Genomic DNA, 9,510 nt, shown 5'->3' with positions numbered 1-9,510 from the left:
TTTCTGGTGATATGGCACTTTTCTTGAGCTGCCCATGAAGTGGAAACACAGGAGTGGCTAAGAAATGGGTAACTTCTTTATCATCAAGCCAGTTCAACCCAAATAACTCATAATAGTAACAATGTACAAAACTGAAATCCTTGACTCTTCACATCATGACTTTAATCCCTTGCTGCTCTTCTACCTTTAGGGGTCATTTATGCTACAAATTCTGGAACTCTCCTCTCAGACCACACGTTTCTTCTGGCTGTCAGCTTTTAGATTTAGAGGTTATATCTTGGCTCTTCAAGACTGAAGCCCATACCTATCTCTCCAGAAACTACCGATATTTCATTTCTGCCCTAGCTCTTTGGTAGAATTTCCTCCATCACCACCCCACCTACTGCAACCTCCCATTCAAATATGGGAGACTTTTCTATAGCAATTTGACAAATGGCTTCCAGTCTCTGGACTTCTTCAGTGATTAAGAACTCACTGATTTGAATATTAACCCATTTCATTTTGGGCTAGTAATTATTATAAGTTCACCTTTATGCTGAAGCTGAACATTTGAGTCACATGAGATATGAGACTTTAGAAAACTGAAAAATGTAACTGCTGAGTCACTGTCAATGATCTGGGAAAAAATTTTGAAGAATTGAAAAGATGTGCAAGGCTGTTGAAGGACAAAATTGTCTGGATTTTTAACAAAGGGAAAAGGTCAAAGTCTGTAAACTGTAAGCCAATGAGTTTGACTTCTATTATAGCAAAAATTCTATACCATACATTATTTAAGAAGTGGTTTTTGATCACTAAAAGTCAGCATGGTTTTATGGAGAATAGGTCATATGAAATTAACCTCACCTCCTTTTTGATAGGGTGATTAAATTGGTCAGTCAAGGATGCTATCAACATAGAATATTTAGATTTCAGTAGGCTACTTGGAAATTTTTCTTGCTATCTTCATGGGTAAGATGGAGAGATGTGGGCTAAATATTGGTACAGTGGAATGGATTTAGACCTGATCAAATGTCTAGACCCCAAAGTGCTTATTAATCAGATGTCAACTTGGTGGGAAGTTTCTAGGGGAGTGGCCCAGGAAACTCTCCTTGGCCTTGTGCTATTTAATATTTTTGTCAGAGACTTGGATGAAGGCACACAAACTATGCTTGGCATGCTTTCAGGTTGTATTAAACTGGGTGGGCAGCTAATACATTATGTGACAGAATTAGGATGAAAATAGATCTTGACAGGCTAGAATAATAGGCCAAATCTAATAAGATGGAATTTAATATGGATAAATGTAAAGTTTTACACTTGACTACAAAAAAATCAGCTTCACAAATACAAAGTGAGAGAGACATGGTTCAACAAAAATTTCTACAAAAAATAATGAAAAAATTTAGTGAACTGCAACCTCAGAATGAATCATCAAGGTAACACGGACACCAAAAATGTTAATGTTATCCTAGGCTTATTAAAAGATGCACAGAGTCTAGAATGAAGGTTATAATTTCACTGTACTCTTATTGTCTTTCTTTTTGTTCTTAAAATACATTTTATTTATTTTGTTAAATATTTCCCAATTACATGTAAATTTTTTTTTCTTTTTAGCAATTGGAGTTAAGTAACTTGCTCAAGGTTACATGGCCAGGTGTTTCTGGGTGGGTGCTAAGTGTCTGAGCCCAGATTCAATCCCAGGTCATCCCTACTCGGGGGCCAGTGCTCTTACTTGCTGTGCTACCTGGCCGCCCCACATGTAAATTTTTTAAAAAGATTTGTTTTAAAAAATTTGAGCTCTAAATTTTCTCCCTTCCTCCCAAACCTCCCCTACCCATTGAGAAAATAAGCAATATGATATTGATTATACATGAATTTCACTGTACTCTTCTCTGCTTCTGATAATATATATTGCATTATGCTCAGGTCTAGGTGCCACATTTTAGGAAGATTATGTCACTGCATAAGACTCTCATTAGAAGAGTCTTTAGGACTTAGAGTTCCAGAGAGCTAGTGCCGTCAGTCTATTGCCCACATTGGAAAGGGAACTTATGCAATGGAAATATTCCTATACCTCCTAATTAAACTCTATCTTCAGTTACAGTTCCTGATAAGAGGATGTCATTAAAATCATCCTCTTTATAAGCACAGCTATAACTTTGGGTGAGGGGAATAGGAGTGGAACAGATGACTATGACCATGGTAACATAAAGGCAAATTAAGTAAAATCAACAAGCATTTATTAAACACTCACTATATGCCAAACACTGCTAGGTGCTCAGGATACAAATAAGAAATAAAAAGGCAGTCCCTGCCCTTAAGTAGCTTACATTCAAGTGGGGAGAGAGCACACAAAAGAAACTGAAAGATAGAGGAGAGGGAGATGATATGTATGCACAAAGGAGGGGAGAGATGTGATAGAAAGGACAGAATGGCTTGACTGGCCTGGGCAATTTCCTTAAAATGGTCATTCTTGGACGAACCAACCAATCAGAGAAAAGGGCCATAGGAGCAGGGTGAACTTTTAGGGTGAGACGGCTGTTATGTTATGTCAGAGAAAGTCAGGAGTGAAACCTGGAGAAGACTGGAATATCTAGAAAAGTGTGACCAGAATGTTGAGAGAATTTGAGACCATGTCACAATGGTACCATTTGAAGGAACTGGGAAGGTTTATTTTATTCTTAATTATAATCTTTTTTTTCAAACAATACTAGAATTCTTTTATGGGGAAATCTTTTAGGAGGAATAAAAAATTCCCCAAAATCATTGTACTCATTCAACCTCCATTTGTATACTTGATACAAAATGTTAGTAATTCAATGTTTCACCACCATTTTCTGACTACTAAAGTAAAACATTGTAGCTACATGTAAATTTCACATTTTAATAAACTGCTGAATATACACTTGGTCTACAAAATTCAATGACTCAGTTTCCTTCCACCCCATCCCTCTTTCAATTTCCAGTTGACTAGATGAGTGTTTATGTTGCTTACATGACCAAATTCAAAATCTCCTGATTCACTTAAGATTCCAAGTGAGTAACACAGAGTATTAATACATTGTTTTGAGAATGGCATCACTGATTTCTTTGTTCTTGAAATTCTTTTTTAAAATAAAACGGCAGGGCAGGGTTTTCCCCAAATGAATCAATACTAGTTCTTGGGGATGTACATGTAAGAATTCCTTGTAAATTAACATACTTTAAAAATATTGGATAATAAAAATCTGATAGGGATAGTACAATCTCTCAATTTTAGCATTTCAACACAGAGAAAAGTATGGAAGTTCATATATAGCTGTGAATTCACCACCATATCTTGCAAAAATAAATGTAAATTAGTCTTAATAAGTCTTAATCTCTTCTGAAAATGAAGTAGTGTGACAATTTTTTCTAGATGATTATGGATGAAGATGATCATCTCATGAAGATTATAGAGAACACACACAAACACACACAATAGAAGAGTATGGTTTGGAGATGACTATAGTAATCTAAGCTTAAAATCTAAGCTTAAACACACTAAAAGTAGACGAACATGCACATAGCAAATGGAGAATGATGTGTATTGGTCTAGGTGAGCAAATGAGAAAGAGAGATTTCCCTGCCCTGTTCTATTTCTGTTTTTATTTTGTTTTGTTTCAGTTTTTTTTTTACCATCTAAGTTCTATAAAGATAAAAAGAACACTGAATTTAAAATATTTAAACTTAGTAACTAATAATTCTATACAAGAGATGCAGTATTTTAGTACTAGAATTTTGACCCAATATTTAATGAAGATTTTTCAAATAGAATGAGTTAAACTCTGTTTTTATTCAGTTGTATCTGATTCTTAGTGATCCCATTTGAGATTTCCTTGGGGGAGATGCTGGAGTAGTCTGCCCTTTCCTTCTCCAGCTCATTTTACAGATGAGGAAACTGAAGCAAAGAAAGTTAAGTGACTTATCCAGAGTCACATAGCTAGTAGGTGTCTGAGGCTGGATTTGAAGCCATAAAGATGGGTCTTCCTGACTCCAGGCTCAGTGCTCTATCCACTGTGCCACCTAGTGAATCCTAAGTTAAACTCTAGTGTCAACCTTAGCTACTGGCAAAAGACATCCTTCACATTTCAATCTATGCTGTTCAGAATTACAAAATCCATTAAGAATGCAAGCTCCAGAGGTGGCCAGGTAGCACAGCAAGTAAGAGCACTGGCTCCAGTGTTGGGATGACCTGGAGATTGAATCCCGGGCTCAGACACTTAGCACCCACCCAGAAACACCTGGCCGTGTAACCTTGAGCAAGTTACTTAACCCCAATTGCTTAGGGGCAATTGTCGGGATGACCTGGGGATCAAATATGGGCTCAGATACTCAGCACCACACCCAGAAATAACTGGCCATGTAACCTTGAGCAAGTTACTTAAGCCCAATTGCTTTAAAAAAAAAAAGAATGCACGCTCCTTCAAATTTCTTATCATATCTGTAAAGAACAGCAAGCCCAAAGCATCTTATTCTACCAAGAGTATTTGAACATTCCATATATATCCATACCCCCACACATAAACACTCATGTATACACACAGGAGGTTTCAGAAGAAAGTAGTGAACAATGGCATCAAGTTCTTTGGGTTATACTTGATCATAGAGATGGACACGTCCCAGCGATAGTTTCTTCTGTTCTGTTGAAGTAACACTTATGCCAACAGTACCAGTCGGACCCCATGGGCACTCCATGTTGAGATCAAGGCATGCTTCATTTGCCATTTCTTGAAGGAGCATATCTATTTGGTTTTGTGGAGTTGTTAGTGTTGTAGTGTTGCTCATGATGTCTTCCCTTTGTTATATTTGAATGCTAATGTTTCAAACTGGTGTTCAAATTTGTCCATTAAGGCAGATATCTTCTCAAATATTTTGCTCCTCGATTAGCATCCATAGACTTAACTACATCTGCCATTGATTTCATTACCTTACCCAGCTATTTGAACCCTAGCTTCTGCAGCATTTAACCCAAGCACTTATCTTCTTTTTAAAAAATTATTTAAATATTTCCCAATTACATGTAAAAACTTTTAACAATCATTTAAAAAATTTTTGGATTCTAAATTATTTCCCTCCCACCACCTCTTCCCCTCCTTGAGAAAGCAAGCAATTTCATATAGATTATACATGTGAAGTCATGCAAAATATATTTCAATGTAAGCCATATTACAAAAGAAAACACAAACAAAATAAAACAATAACAATTTTAAAAGTATGCTTCAATCTGCATTGAGTTCATCAATTCTCTCTCTAGAGGTCAATAACATTTTTCATTATGGGCCTTTGGAATTGTCTTGGATTCCTGTCTTGATCAAAGTCTTTGACAATTAACCCTCCTTACAATATTGCTGTTACTATGTACAATGGTCTCCTAATTCTGCTCACTTCACTTCACTTCAGTTCATGTAAGTTTTCCCAGGTTTTTCTTAAATTATCCTGCTCATCATTTCTTAGAACACAACAGTATTCCATTACAATCATATACTACAGCTTGTTTAGCCATTCCCCAATTGACAGATATTTCATCTTTTTCCAATTCTTTGCCACCACAAAAAGAGCTGCTATAAATATTTTCGTACATACAGGTCTTTTTCCTTTTTCTTTGACCTCTTTGGGATACAGACCTAGTAGTGGTATTGCTGGGTCAAATGATATGCACAATTTTATAGCCCTTTGGGCATAGTTCCAAATTGCTCTCCAGAATGGTTAGACTAATTCACAACTCTACCAACAGTGTGTTAATGTCCCAATTTTTCCACATTCCCTCCAGCATTTGTCATTTTGGTTTTCTGTCATGTTAGCCAATCTGAAGGGCTGCTTCAGAACACTAATTCTCAAAAAACTAATTACTTTGTTTTTCTGGTTGTTTGCATTTTCAGCATGTACTCGTGCAACTTCTATGTTGCCCTTCTGAATGGTCCTTTTAATGTTGGTCTATTTAGATTTTTCTTCTTTATTGCATTTTTTTCATTCCTAGTAAGCTTTTCCATGTTCGAGATGGTCTGGCTGTTTATCCTTGGGATAGCTGGAGGTGGTGGTGAGTCTTTGGGCCACCAGAGGCTATGGGCTATAAGTTACCAGATCTCTTTCATTCCTACTTGCCCAGAGCTGACTATACTTCTCATTTGTTTGGGGAGCTCTGCAAGTATAATTTAGAGGAGAGAAAACTTACTGCTAAATGTGACATTAGTCTTCAAGCATTATAGAGTAAAGAAATATTAGACTTTTACTACTTGACTCCATAGGGAAGAACTAGGAATAGTAGATGGAAGTTAAAGAGAAGATTTGGGCATTTTGTAAGGAAAGACTTCCAAACAGAGCTAGCCAAAAGTGGAATGGTCAGAATCAGTAAATCACTGGACATGTCTAAGCACAGCAGTGGTGTCAAAACTCAAATAGAAATGGATTCCTGCAGGCCCATATTCACTTAGAAAACCACAATGGTGATTATCTATGGGGCATTATATTTTTATTTATTTTCTAAGCATTTTCCAATTATATTTGAATCTGGTTTAGGCCACACTCAGGACTTTTGTGGACCATGAGTTTGACACTACTGAAATGGATAGATAGCCATTGGTTGTTGATGTTGTAGAACAGATTCTTAGGTGTGGTCTCCACTCAGAAATGTCGTGATTCTGGGAAGCTAAGTCTCCTTTATTATTTCCACCATTGGTTCTGTGTATGTCTTCTATAATTAGGAATAATCTATTAGTTATCCCAAAGCATAGTCTTCCAAATATCTAAACATAGGAACTATGTCTACCACCAGATATTCTCTTCGTTGGGATAAATATCTCTTTCAACTTTCTTTCAAGATTCTTAATCTTCTTGGTGGCCTTCTATTGGTAACATTCCATTATGTTGATAGTTCTCTAAAATATGTGACACAAAGTTGAATACAATACTTTTAGATAGAGTCTGAGTATAGCTGAGCAGAGTGCAATTTTCCCTTCTTTTGAATTTAGTTGCTATATTTCTATTAATGCAACCCAAGATCAAATTAGCCTTTTTTTTTTAGAGCAGCCACATTAAATTATTAGATTGTATTGAACTTCTAGTCAACCATAACCCCCTCAGTCATTTTCATGTAACCTTCTGGCAAGTAAGGTCTCCCCCATGGTACAGTTGGGCAATTGATTTTGCTAACCTAACCTAAAGCTAGAACTTCGAATTTATCTCTGTTAAATTTTTCCTCTAAACTCTGGCCAATCTTTCTGGTCTGTCAAGGTCTTTGGTAATCTTTATTCTGTCATCCACCCTCCTCATTCCTATTTTCTTTCTCATGTTGCAAAAGCATACTTTTGAGCTGAGGAAAGATCTATTTCCAACTTCAGAGGCTATTTCTTGGACTGAGTTATAAATCTTTGAATAATGAGGTTTTTAATGAAAGCAGGGCTAACACATCGTTAACTATGGGGAGCAAATGGTGCTTCTGTAATAGCTATTTTTTGGGAGCTTAATGGAAAACTACAGAATATTGAAAATGTTTTCTTATTATTACTTAATTTATCAAATCCCCATCATTCATGGTACATTTTAAATGAGGTGAAATAGTCTTTAAAGATGCTACAGAGATCATTATCTAAGCACTTGGAAGCCAAATAATGTGTGGGAGTGGAAGAAAAAGGGCACATGAGGGGAAAAGAATTACCAGGCTAGCTGTGAAACTGGGAGACTGCAACACACATCAGCTTAGTTCATTGCCAACAATCCACAGGGGGACATAATGTGAAAGTTAAAATGGGATTGAGATAGGTGTGTTGACAGTTCTGCATCCGCAACACACATCTATCCCAAGGCACCATCTGTTACATCTTTAGGCTTTTTGTGACTATCAGCAATTGAGGTAATTAAGCAAATGAGCAGCTAAAATTGAAGATCCCAGGAAGGAAGAAAAGTTAACAAAGACATTGCTGTGGGGCTGAGGAGTAGTTATAGACACAGGACCCCTAGGTCTGTTTCTACTTCTGACATCGAATAGGAGGTGGATCAGGAGAATGGAAGAAATAAGCAGCCAGTCTATTCCAAATAGCAACTTGATCGTGGCTTATTTTTGTGGGGAGATACTGACTACATTGAGACAATATGACTTAGATTTTTCATAAGGGAAATTACAATGTGCAGGACAGTTCGATTAACTCTAGAGGAAAAGGTAGGCAAATCATTAGTACATTTGGAGGTCACATAATATAGTAGAAAGGGCATGGTCTTTGGGGTCAGAGTACCTGGCTTCAAATACCAAATCTGCCACTTATTCCTGTGTAATCTTGGTCAGGTCACTTAATCTCAGCTTTCTTATCTCTAAAATTAGGGTGAGAAGAGCCTTGGGATAAGTTCCAGTTGTCTTTGATGGGGGTGGTGATGGTAGCTAGAGAACTGTCCATGGTGCTTGCGGTTTCAATTTCAGACCTATTCCATGCAGGCCAGGGCTCAGACCCAATTGAAGGATAGAGCCTAGTGACAGAGTTTGCATGGTCCAGTCAGCCAGAAATTATCTGAGTTTGGGCCATGTTCAGATTTTTGGCACCAGATTAAGGTCTATCCTGAGAGGGGCAGACCCCTTTGGAACTCCTGAAAGCCAGGGACCCCAGCCCACTTTCCATTTGGGGGACATATCCATGCCATGGAAAACATTTCTATACCTCCAATTTTGGCCATGTCTTCAGCAACAGTTCTTGAAAGTAGGGTGTCATTGAAATTTGTTGTTTTCATTAACAGTAGGAGGAAAGGGTGAAGAGGGGAATAGGGGTGGCCTAGATGGCCCAGTGGATAAATTGCTGGGTCTGAAGTCAGCAAAACTCATCTTCTTAAGGTCAAATCTGGCCTCAGACCCCTACTAGCCATGTGACCCTGGGCAAATCACTGGACTCTGCCTCAGTTGTCTTTTTTTTTTTGAAACACTTTGAAGCAATTTTAATTTTTATTGATATATTTTGCTTTCATATAGTTTTCATTCACGGATATATTGTTACCCTTTCCTTGTAACAAAGAAGGAAAAAAATCAGTTCTGCATAACTAAGCAACACATAAACCTAGTTGGGTTATATGGTCAGTTGTCTTATCTGTAAAATGAGCTAGAGAAGGAAATAGCAAACCACTCCAGTATCTTTGCCAAGAAAACCCTAAATGAGGCCAAGAAGAGTTGCATAAGACTGAAAAATGACTAAACAACAACAAAAAATAACCAGTAAAAAATTGCTTTATTATCTCTATTACCTAGTAAGGCAGGTAGTAGTTTTTAATTATCCTCTTTCACAAATAAAGAAGTTGAGACTTGGGGAATTTAAGTGACTTCTCTAAGGTAGACAGAGACAGAGACAGAAAGAGAGAGAGAGAGAGAGAGAGAGAGAGAGAGAGAGAGAGAGAGAGAGAGAGAGAGAGAGAGAGAGAGGAGAGAGATGTCAGAACCAGAACTTGAATCCAGGTCTTTTGAGTCAAGTTCAATAATTTTATTAGCTATCTGACACCGCCTTTGTATTGTGTATCTCTGTGTGAGACACCTAAGTA

The 9,510-nt window shown here is 37.3% G+C and overlaps 1 pseudogene; it reads right to left on the bottom strand.

The window, feature by feature from the left end:
* Positions 1 to 4,590: 4,590 nt before the first annotated feature.
* Positions 4,591 to 5,961, bottom strand: LOC138146700 (charged multivesicular body protein 1B2-like; annotated as a pseudogene).
* Positions 5,962 to 9,510: the final 3,549 nt, after the last annotated feature.

The sequence above is a fragment of the Petaurus breviceps genome, unplaced genomic scaffold (assembly GCF_028583685.1).
Source record: "Petaurus breviceps papuanus isolate PSGF00001 unplaced genomic scaffold, PetGlider_PUasm1.0 90769, whole genome shotgun sequence".
Classification (NCBI taxonomy): Eukaryota; Metazoa; Chordata; class Mammalia; order Diprotodontia; family Petauridae; genus Petaurus; species Petaurus breviceps.
The sequence above is the reverse complement of the archived record's forward strand: the minus strand, read 5'-3'. Positions and strand labels throughout refer to the sequence as shown.